Genomic DNA, 11,880 nt, shown 5'->3' with positions numbered 1-11,880 from the left:
TGCTGAGGTAAATAAGGCAGAATGTGGATTCCACTCAGCATATGCCACAAAGAGGAATTATGGTGGAGAAGGGCAAGTCTCCCATTTGGCCTTCAAGTGGGTCTTATCTCTGGGAATCCCTGAACCGCCCCCAAGAATTCTTCCCAAGACCGCTTGATATGCCCTCAGTGGGGCTCTCAGCAGCTGACAGCTGGCAGCAGTCCTGCTGTCAGTCCTATAAAGGCTCCAAAGTTTAATCAGGGAACTGTAATCATCCAGTAACAGATCTGCTTGCTGCCTTGCAAACAAAAGAAGCAAAAAACAATATTTCTGTTGGATCATTCATGGGCTTCCTCTCTGCCATTAGGGTTGTGGTATTATTATAACTATTCGAACTGCAAGGGTTAATGAAGTGTCGAGAGTAGCCACTAGAGGGAGCTACAGTTACAACTATATAAGGCAGTGATGCTAAGCCTTGTGGGAGAGTATGTGCAGGAGTTAGCTGGTGAGAGTTAGAAGTACAGATACTGTAAGTGAGTGCATATCATAGTTTAAACCAGTAGTGAGATTAGCTGTAAATGAGTGGAGGCGGAAGAGACCCCCTCTCCTGCGCATGCACCGGTATGACGTCAGCAGCCGCTGGCGCTCCGGCGCATGCGCGGACGTACGCCGGCCGGCGAAGTCCTTTCGGCCCCGGCTGACCCCTCAATGTGAGGGCTTGGCCCCTAAAGGTGAGGAGACGCGCCGGGACTCCCCGCCCCGCCGGGTAGGGGAGAATCCTGGCCCATGTTTCCATAATGGTTATGAGATCATATCCATTCACCTCGCTCAGTTTTACACCAGTTCGTCTACCTTATTCCAAATGGTAAGAAGTCTGACAACACCAGGTTAAAGTCCAACAGGTTTGTTTTGAAACACTAACTTTTGGAGTGCAGCTCCTTCATCAGGTGTGGGGCGGGGCATCCCGGTGCGTCTCCTCACCTTTAGGGGCCAAGCCTTCACATTGAGGGGCCAGCCGGGGCCGAAAGGACTTCGCTGGCCGGAGCGCCAGCTGACGTCATACCGGTGCATGCGCAGGGGAAGGGGTCTCTTCCGCCTCCGCCATGGTGAAGACCATGGCGAAGGCAGAAAAAAAAGTGCCCCCATGGCACAGGCAGGCCACCGTGGGGGCACACCCCCAGGGCCAGATCGGCCCGCGCCCCCCCCCCCCCCCAGGACCCCGGAACCCACCCGTGCCGCCAATCCCGCCGGTCAGGTAGGTGGTTTAATCCACAGCGGCGGGCGAGGCCTGTCAGCGGCAGGACTTCGGCCCATCGCGGGCCGGAGAATCGCTGCGGGGGGCCCGCCGACCGGCGCGGCGCGATTCCCGCCCCCACCAAATCTCGGGGGGCGGAGAATTCGGGACACGGTGAGGGCGGGATTGACGCCGGCCCCGGGCGATTCTCCGACCCCCTACAAAGAGGTAAATTTAATATTCAGGGTTTGACCTTTTGGAAGGGCAGGAGGGAAGGAAAAATTGGTGTGGTATCACTGTTGAGATAAGATGAAATGAGGATAGTTCTGAAAGGAGATCTAGATCGGATGATGTAGAGTCCATTTGGGTGAAGGTAAAAAACTACAAGGGAAAGAAGACATTGGTAGAAGTAATTTCTAGCTCCCCAAACAGTAGCCACACTATAAGAAAGGGTATAAATCAACAATTAATAGGACCACGTAAAAACAATAGAACAATAATTTTGGGTGACCTTAATCTTCATGTTGGTTGGGTTAATCAAGTTGCAAAGAATAGCTATGACTATGAATTCATAGAGTGTATTAGGGATAGTTTCCTAGAGCAATATATCATGGAGCCAACCAGGGAACAGGTTATCTTGGAAATGGTAATGGACAATGAGGCTGGTTTAATAAATGACCTGAAAGTAAAAGATCTCCTAGGTGGTAGTGATCATAACATGATAAAATTTAATATTCAGTTTGAGAGTGAGAATCTTGGGTCAGAAACAACTGCGTGTAATTTAAATAAAGGGAATTACAATCAAAATGGGGTAGAGTTTGCTAAAGTGGACTGGGCAGATCGGTTAGCAGGAAAGTCAGTAAACCAACTGTGTAGATATTTAAGGGGCAATTCATGATTCTCAGCAAAAATATATCCCAGTGCGGAAAGATTCTAAGAGAAGGATAAACCAACCACGGTGAACCAAGGAAATTAAGGTGAGTATTAAATTGAAAGAAAAAGCATACAAGGAGGCAAAGGTCAGTGTCAGCCGCAAAGATTGGGATAAATTCAGAATCCAGCAAAGGAGGACAAAAAAGAGACTAAAAAGGGAGAAAATAAACCATGGTGGCAAACTAGCAGGTAATCTAAAAACCCATAATGAGAGCTTCTTTAAATACATAAAAAAGAAGAGAGAGGTTAAAATGAACATGGGCCCCTTAGAATAAGTATCTAGAGATAGTTATGGGGAAGAAGAACATGGCAGAGGAGTTGAACAGATATTTTGCATCAGCCTTTACGGAGGAAGCATCCGATTAATACGGGGAGGAATTGAATACAATCAGTAGAGAAGTAGTATTAGGCAAACTTGTGTGGCTAAATGCAGATAATTCTCCTGACCCTGATGGTTTGCATCCAATGACCCAAAAAGAAGTAGCCACGGATACAATCATTGTAATTTTCCAAAAACCCTTGGATTCTGGAGAAGTACCAGAGGATTGTAAAACTGCCAATGTGACACCCCCTATTCAAAAGGGAGGGAGGCAAGGCACAGGTAACTATAGGCTGATTAGCATAACAATTATTATGGAGTAAACAACACATTTAGAAAATCACAATCCAGCCAAGGGCTGGTTTAGCTCAGTGGGCTAGTCTGCTGGTTTGTGATGCAGAACAAGGCCAGCAATGCGGGTTCAATTCCTGTACCAGCTTCCCCGAACAGGCGCTGGAATGTGGCGACTCAGGGCTTTTCACAGTACCTTCATACTTGTGACAATAAAAGATTATTATTATTACTAAGCAGAGTCAGCATGGCTTTATGAAAGGGAAATCGTGTCTGACTAATTTATTAGTGTTTTTTGAGGAAGTTTCAACCAGGCTGCAGGGAGGAACCAGTAGATACATTGACTTACAGAAGGGGTTCCACAGAGATCAGTGCTGGACCGCAGCTGATTACCATGTATATTAATGACTTGGAGGAAGGAAGCGAATGTACTAAAGCCAAATTAATAGATGACACAAAAATAGATGGAAAGGCAAGTTGCGAGACTCAAGAGACACAAACAGCTTGTGAAGAGATATTGATAGTTTAAGTAAGTGGACAAAAAGTTGGCAAATGATGTATAATGTGGAAAAATGTGAAATTGTTCATTTTAAACGGAGAAAAACTGCAGAAAGCTGCAACATCAACGGACGTAGGGATACTTCTGCATGAAACACAGAAAGCTAGCACAGGTGCAGCAGGTAATCAGGAAGGCTAAAATCATGGAAGTTCTCCGGTGGTGGCGATGTGCTGAGCGGACGCACATCAGGTGGCTCTCCTCCCAATCGGACTCAACATAGTTAATTTATCGGAGATTTCGGCCTAAATATCTTACCTAAACCCACCCGAATACAAAGGACACAGGAGAAGAAGTTGCCTGGCAACAATAGACAGAGGGGGCAGCGAGAAATTAGGAGTAGCAGCAAAGGAAAGTGACAGGAACAGCGGGCGAACGGACAGGCTGCCCCATGAGGCGAGGCGGAGACCCAGGTGAACCAGGAGGGGGAATGATCGGTGAACCGAATGGTGGAGCAGGAGCAGGACACGATGATCCCACCCACCCCCGCCGCACAGGGGGATGAATGGAGGAATGTATTAAAAAAGCCACTGAACGGCATGGAAGAAGTTATCAGGATGGAGCTTCACATGGTGATGAAGGAGGTGATGTCGGAGGCAACAAACAGCATGCAGAGAATTATGGAAGGCCTGGAACGAAAGGTGGATGCCCAGGAAAGAACGATCCTGGACCTGGAGAACGCAGCCATGGACCAGAGCGGCAGGATTGTAGCTCTGGACACCAAGACAAAAGGGTTGGTGATGGCCCAGAGAAGCCTAAAATGAAAGGTGGAGTACCAGCAAAACATCCGAATAGTGGGTCTGCCAGAGGGGACAGAAGGAAGAGATCCAATGGGCTATATCACCCAAATGCTGGGCAAGCTAGTAGGGAGAGAGGACTTTCCAAACCCCAGAAATAGACAGAGCACAGATGTCACTTCGGCCCAGGTCCAAAACCGGGCAGCAGCCTAGGGCGATAATCGCAAAGCTGCACCGGTTCCAAGACTGAGAAAAGATCTTAAGGTGGGCCCACCAGACAAAACCATGCTTGTGGGAAGGACATAGAATAAGGGTGTACCAGGACTTTGGGGCGGACCTGACAAAAAGAGGGCCGAGTTTAATAGAGTGAAATCGGCGCTTTATACAAGTGGGGTACGGTAGCACAGTAGTTAGCACAATTGCTTCACAGCTCCAGGGTCCCAGGTTCGATTCCCGGCTTGGGTCACTGTCTGTGCGGAGTCTGCATGTTCTCCCCGTGTCTGTGTGGGTTTCAATGGTGCTCCGGTTTCCTCCCACAGTCCAACGATGTGCAGGTTAGGTGGATTGGCCATGCTAAATTGGCCTTAGTGTCCAAAATTGCCCTTAGTGTTGGGTGGGGTTGGTGGCGTACACATAGTTGCCGGCCATGTTGGGTGCCCCCTGGACAAAAGGAAACCCCGGAGCTCACGGGCTCATCCAACAGGTCAGTATGGGTGATCCCTCAGGATCGGGGGGCCAGAAACCCCCCACCAGGATTGTTACCTGGAACGTATGGGGACTTAACGGTCCGGTGAAAAGTTCCAGAGTCTTTGCCCACTTAAGAAGCCGAAAGGCCAACATAATCTATCTGCAAGAGATGCACCTGAGGGAGAAGGACCGACTACAGGTAAGGAAGGACTGGGTGGGACAGACTAAAAATTAATGTTACGGGACGAGGGCTAGGGGAATAGCCATAGTGATCAGCAAGAGGATGGGAATTACAAAACCCAAGAGAGTTACGGACCCAGGGGGATGGTATGCCATGGTCAGCGGTGCCCTGGAAGGGGCACCACAGATTTTATAAAAAAGACTATGGCAGAAATCCCCGACATTGACACACACCGACTGATTATTGGGGTGAATTTAACTGCGTGCAGGACCCACTGACCGACCGCTCAAACCCCAGAACAGGGATAAAAGATTGGCATGGCGAGGGAACTGGGAACAATTATGGATCAGATGGGGCAGTGGACCCATGGAGATTCCTACACCCAGGAGAAAAAGAATTTTCATACTACTGCACAAGGTATACACTGGTATCAACTTCTTTGCAGTGGGGAAATCCATGCTTCCAGGGATCACAGGAGCGGAATACTCCGCGACCATTATCTCCAATCATGCTCCACATTACATGGACGTGAGGTTGGAGACAGGCCGTGCCCAGGGTAACACATGGAGGCTGGACACGGACCTCCTGACTGACAAGGCCTTCTGCCAAAAAACATCGCGGGCCATGGGCGATTACGTTAGTGTGGTAGTCACCACTGTTTGTATATTATGTATATGAGAGTTAATACGGTAAGGCTCCTGTACTATAGGTACGGGGGTAGATCCCTGCCTGCTGGCTCTGCCCAATAGGTGGAGTATAAATGTGTGTGCTCACTGAGCTGTGGCCATTCTGGCAGCAGCTGCAGGAGGCAACATATCTCTGCTTAATAAAGCCTCGATTACTCTCTACTCTCGTCTTGTCGTAATTGATAGTGCATCAATTTATTACACAGAGATTTTACAGCGATGGAACTACGCATCAAGACTAATCGCCTACAGCTGTACCCTCGAGCAGGCAACGCCACGTCGGCCTTCGACCTTTGGCTAGCTTGCTTTGAATCCTACATCGATCAGCGCCAGAACAACCCTCAGAAGCACAGAAACTCCAGATCCTGTACTCACGGATGGGCTCCGATATTTTTCCCCTTATCCGGGATGCGCCCAACTACACGGAGGCCATGGCATTTCTGAAAGGGTACTTCATCCCGCCGATCAACAAACTCTATGCCAGGCACCTCCTGTCCACACAGCAACAACTCCCCAGTGAGTCATTGGATGATTTCTGGTGTGCCCTGCATGTCCTGGCGCGGAACTGCGATTGCCAGGCAGTTTCGGCCGTTGAACATACTAAACTCTTAATCAGGGATGCTTTCGGTACGGGCATGATGTCGGCGTACATCTGCCAGCGCCTTTTAGAAGGGGGTTACGCTCAACCTCGCGGCAACCAAACAACCCGCGACTTCACTAATGGTAGCCTCCAATAATGTACAATCGTAATGCACCTGACCGCACGGCGCGCCCCCTCGTGGTCATCGTGGGCCCCACCAGCGGCTGCCCCCAGCCAACCCCAAGCCTGCGCCGCGCGACAGCCACCGTACCCCGGGGGCCCAAGTGCTATTTCTGCAGGCAGACAAAGCACTCCCGGCAGCGCTGCCCGGTGCGGAGCGCAATCTGTAAGGCCTGCGAGAAGAAGGGACATTTTGCTGCAGTGTGCCAGGCCTGGTCGATTGCTGCTATATCCAGGCCCATTGTTCCTGCACCCCCCACGGCGGACCATGGGCACCGCCATCTTCCCCTCACCAGAACACGTGCGGCCCGTGGGTGCCGCCATCTTCCCCCCATCAGACCCCGTGCAGCCCGTGGGCACTGCCATCTTTGATGTCGCCCGCCACGTGCGCCTCATAGGCGCCGCCATCTTTGGCACCATTTTGGACGGCGCCTCAGGACCTCTGCTCGTTGAACACCTCATCTGGCCACTCATCGCTCGCAACAGCCGCCGACCAGCCCGGGGTCCACCAACACCGGCCGCAGCTCGCCTCCATCACGCTCGACCAGTCCCGGCCACACAACCTCGCAACCGCGAGAACAACGATGAAAGTCGATGGCCACAAGACACCTTGCCTTCTCGACTCCGGGTGCATGGAGAGCTTTATCCACCCCGCTACGGTAAGGCGCTGCTCCCTCGCGGTACACCCCGTTACCCAAAGAATCTCCCTGGCCTCCGGATCCCACTCCGTGACGATCCGGGGGTACTGCATCGCCATCCTCACCGTCCAGAGCGTAGAGTTCAGCAACTTCCAGCTCTACGTCCTCCCCAACCTCTGTGCTGCCTTGCTACTCGGCCTGGACTTCCAGTGCAACCTCCAAAGGCTAACTCTAAAATTCAGCAGACCCCTACCACCCCTCACTGAATGCAGCCTCACGACCCTTAAGGTCGACCCACACTCCCTGTTTGCAAACCTCACTCCGGCTTGCAAGCCCGTCACCACCAGGAGCAGATGGTACAGCGCCCAGGACAGGACATCCATCAGGTCGGAGATCCAGCGGCTCCTGCGGGAAGGTATTATTGAGGCCAGCAACAGCCCCTGGAGACCCCAAGTGGTAGTTGTAAAGACTGGGGAGTAACACAGGATGGTTGTTGACTACAGTCAGACCATCAATCGGTACACGCAGCTCGACGCGTACTCCCTCCCACGCATATCTGATATGGTCAATCAGATTGCACAGTACCGGGTCTTCTCTACAGTGGACCTGAAATCTGCCTACCACCAGCTCCTGATCCGTAAGGCAGACCGCCCATACAGTGCCTTCAAAGCAGACGGCCACCTTTACCACTTCCTTTGGGTTCCCTTTGGCGTCACTAACAGGGTCTCGGTCTTCCAACAGGAGATGTACCGAATTGTTGACCGGCATGGACGACGGGCCACCTTCCTGTACCTAGATAACGTCACCATCTGCGGCCACGACCAGCAGGACTACGCGCAAACCTTTTCAAATTTCTCCACACTGCCAAAGTCCTGAACCTTACGTATAACAAGGAGAAGTGTGTGTTCAGCACCGAGCGCACCTGGTGAAGGCCTCCCGTCCCTTTGAATGCCTCAGCATGGATTTCAAAGGTCCCCTCCCCTCCTCCGACTGAAACATGTACTTCCTGAACGTGGTCAATGAATATTCCAGATTCCCCTTCACCATCCCATGGCCCGATATGACGTCTGCCACGGTAATCAAAGCCCTCAATAGCATCTTCACCCTGTTCGGTTTCCCTGCTTACCTCCACAGCGATCGGGGAACCTCCTTTATGAGTGATGAGCTGTATCAGTTCCTGCTCAGCAAGGGCATTGCCTCGAGCAGGACGACCAGCTACAACCCCCGGGGAAACGGGCAGTTGGCGAGGGAGAACGGTCTGGAAGGTCATCCTGCTGGCCCTACGGTCTAAAAATCTCCCGGTTTCCTGCTGGCAGGAAGTCCTCCCAGACGCCCTCCAGTCCATCCGATCGCTACTTTGCACTGCGACTAATGAAACACCCCATGAACGTCTCCTTGCCTTCCCTATGAAGTCTACCTCCGGGGTTTCGCTCCCAATGTGGCTGGCAGCTGCAGGACCCATCTTCCTCCGCAAGCACGTGCGGCTCCGCAAGGCGGATCCATTGGTTCCAGCCGGGGATGAGGATGACATGCTTCCGGAGTCACAGGCAACCAAGCTGGCGCCTGCATCACCACCGGGACTGCGGCACTCACAACGGAGGATCAAGGCACCTGACCAGCTAAATTTGTGAACTTTCACCAAACTGTACACTTAAAAAAATGCTCACATACCATGTAAATAGTTTTTCCACCACCCCCGCTAGACTCTTTTTTTTAAACACGGGGTGAACGTGGTAGTTTGTATAATATGTTGTAAGGCTCCTGTACTACAGGTAACGGGGTTGATCCCTGCCTGCTGGCTCCACCCAGTAGGCGGAGTATAAATGTGTGTACTCACCGAGCTGCGGCCATTTCGGCAGCAGCTGCAGGAGGCAACACATCTCTGCTTAATAAAGCCTCGATTACTTTATATTCTCGTCGTAATTGATAGTGCATCAGTCAGTAACAACCAAAATGGGGAGGTCTCACCCTCCATGTTTTGGGAGGCACTGAAGGCCATTACTAGAGGAGAAATCATAGCCTACAAAGCAAGCAGAGATAGAGAAGAGAGGGTGGCCAAACAGCGACTAGTGGACTCCATTCTGGAAGTCGACAGAAAGTACACCGAGGCCTTGACCGTAGAGCTGCTGACGGAGAGGAAAAAGCTGCAAATGGACTTTAACCTGCTATCCACTAGAAAAATAGTGTCCCAACTCCACCAGACACGGGGGACCTTCTACGAACACGGAGACAAGGCTGGCCGCCTATTGGCTCACCAGCTGAGAAAGCAGGCAGCCACGAGGGAAATAGCCCAGGTAAAGGATAGCAGAGGCAGACCGGTAACAGAACCAAAGGAGGTCAATCGGGAATTTGAGACCTTTTATCGCGTACAGTACACCTCCGAACCCTCAACGCAGATGCGGGGATGAAACTCCCTTGATGACTGGAACTACCAGTTGTGGGGGAAGACAGACAGGGGATGCTGGAAGCACCAATAGATCTTGGGAAAATCATGGACAGCATCAGCTCCATGCAGGCGGGGAAGACACCAGGACCAGACTTCTATAAAAAATTCGAGCCAGCCCTGGTCCCACACCTAAGGGACATGTTTGCGGACTCGCTGGCAAGGGGTACCCTGCCACCACGCTAGCGCAGGCCACAATCTTATTTATACCCAAAAAGGATAAAGGCCCGATGAAATGCGAATCATATAGACCCATTTCGTTGCTGAATGTTGATGCGAAAATGCTCGCAAAAGACCTGGCCAAAAGGCTGGAAGGCTACGTACCGGAGGTGGTCGCGGAGGACCAAAGTGGCTTTGTCAAGGGTAGGCAACTCACTGTAAACATCAGGCGAACATCAGGCGGCTCCTGAATGTAATAATGACCCCCTCCCTGGGGAGAGAGAGCACCAGAGGTGATCGTCTCCCTGGACGCAGAAAAGGCCTTCTCCAGAGTCGAAAGGAAGAAACTAATCGAGGTACTGGAACGGGTTGGGCGAGGAGCGGGATTCACCGCCTGGGTGAGGCTCCTGTACAACACTCCCAAGGCGAGTGTTCGAACGAACACCACCAGCTCAGAATACTTCCAGCTACAGAGAGGAACAAGACAGGGCTGTCCTCTGTCCCCACTCTTGTTCGCGCTAGCGATGGAACTCCAAGCGATAGCCCTGCGGGACGTGAAAAGCTGGAAGGGCATCCGGAGAGGAGACAGAGAGGATAGAGTTTCACTCTCTGCTGATGACCGGCTCCTTTATGCCTCGAAGCCACAGGAGGGACTGAAGACAATATTGCAAATCGTGAAAGAGTTTGGAACCTTTTCGGGCTACAAACCTAACCTGGGCAAAAGTGAGGCATTCCCAGTGAACCCTGATGGGGTGGGGCAGAGCTGGAGGGGCTCCCGTTCAAAACGGCCCAGAACAGATTCCGTCACCTGGGAATCCAAATAGCCAGAGACTGGACACAGATCCACAAGTGGAACCTGACCAGCCTGGTGGAGGAAGTAAAAAAGGACCTAGAGAAATGGGGCTCACTCCCACTCTCCCTGCCGGGGAGAGTGCAGACGATCAAGATGAACATACTGTCAAGGTTCCTCTTCATGTTCAGATGCATACCAATCTTCAGCCCCAAGGCCTTTTTCCAAAATGTAGACGGTCTAATCATGGCGTTTGTGTGGGACGGGGTAAGAACCTGAAAATTCCCAGACACTGCAAAGAAGGAAAATCAAAGGTGGCCTGACTTTACCGAACCTACCATACTACCACTGGGCACCAACGGCGGAAAGAGTGAGGGGATGGGTACATGAACCCAACTCAGAGTGGGTACGGATGAGGGAAACCTCCTGTAAAGGAATGACCCTCTGGGCCCTGGCTCCAGCAGTACTCCCATCCCCCTCGACAAAATAGGCAATGAGCCCTGTGATAGTGGCCATGCTGAGAACGTGGGCCCAACTGAGACAACACTTCAGGCTGACTAAGATGTCCCCCATGGCCCCTATCTGCGGCAATTCCCCCCAGCCATGCTGGACACCACCTTCAAAAGATGGAGATGAGACAGGGGCACATTGACGGTCAGGGACGTTTACACAGGGCACAGACTGGCGACACTGGACGAACTGACGAGGAAGTGGAAACTACCGAAAGGACAGGTAATGAGGCACCTGCAAATAAAACACTTCCTCCGCAAGGAGACAGTAGGGTACCCCGGGGCCCCAGTAACCACACTACGAGAGGACCTGATAGGCACAGGCAGCAAAGAAGGGGGACTATGTGGGAAAATATACGGATAGTTACTGGACAGAGCTCGAATGCCACTGGACGAGACCAGACGGAAATGGGAGGACGAACTGGGGAGAGAGGTGGGGAGGGGTCTCTGGGGCGAAGGAGGGCCAACTCCACCTCCTCCTGCACAAGGCTCAGCTTGATGCAGTTCAAAGTGGTGCACAAAGCGCACCTGACCAGAACCCGAATGAGCAGATTCTTCCCGGAAGTGGAGGACAAATGTGAATGATGCCAGAGCCAACCACACCACATGTTTTGGGCTTGTCAGGGTATCGGAGCAGGGTATCGGAGCAGCCAGAGCTACACATAGGGAAGAGGGTCGATGCCCTAGCTTTTGCTTCCCTAATCGCACGCTGGAGAATCCTGCTCGGCTGGCGATCGGCAGCACCACCCACAGCTACAGGCTGGCTCGCTGACCTTTTGAAATCTCTCCACCAGGAGAAGATTAAGTACGCCAGCCGAGGGTCAGAGGAAGGCTTCCTGGGTGCATGGCAGCAGTTCATTGGCCAGTTCCAAAACCTATTCGAGGCCAGCAACGAGGAGTAAGATAGGAAACCGGAAGAGATAGGAAGGAAAAGAGGAAGAACAAGGGGAATACAAAGACAGAGGGGGAACCAAAGGA

This window comes from Scyliorhinus canicula, chromosome 3 (genome assembly GCF_902713615.1).
Source record: "Scyliorhinus canicula chromosome 3, sScyCan1.1, whole genome shotgun sequence".
Lineage (NCBI taxonomy): Eukaryota > Metazoa > Chordata > Chondrichthyes > Carcharhiniformes > Scyliorhinidae > Scyliorhinus > Scyliorhinus canicula.
This window is presented reverse-complemented; position numbering follows the sequence as displayed.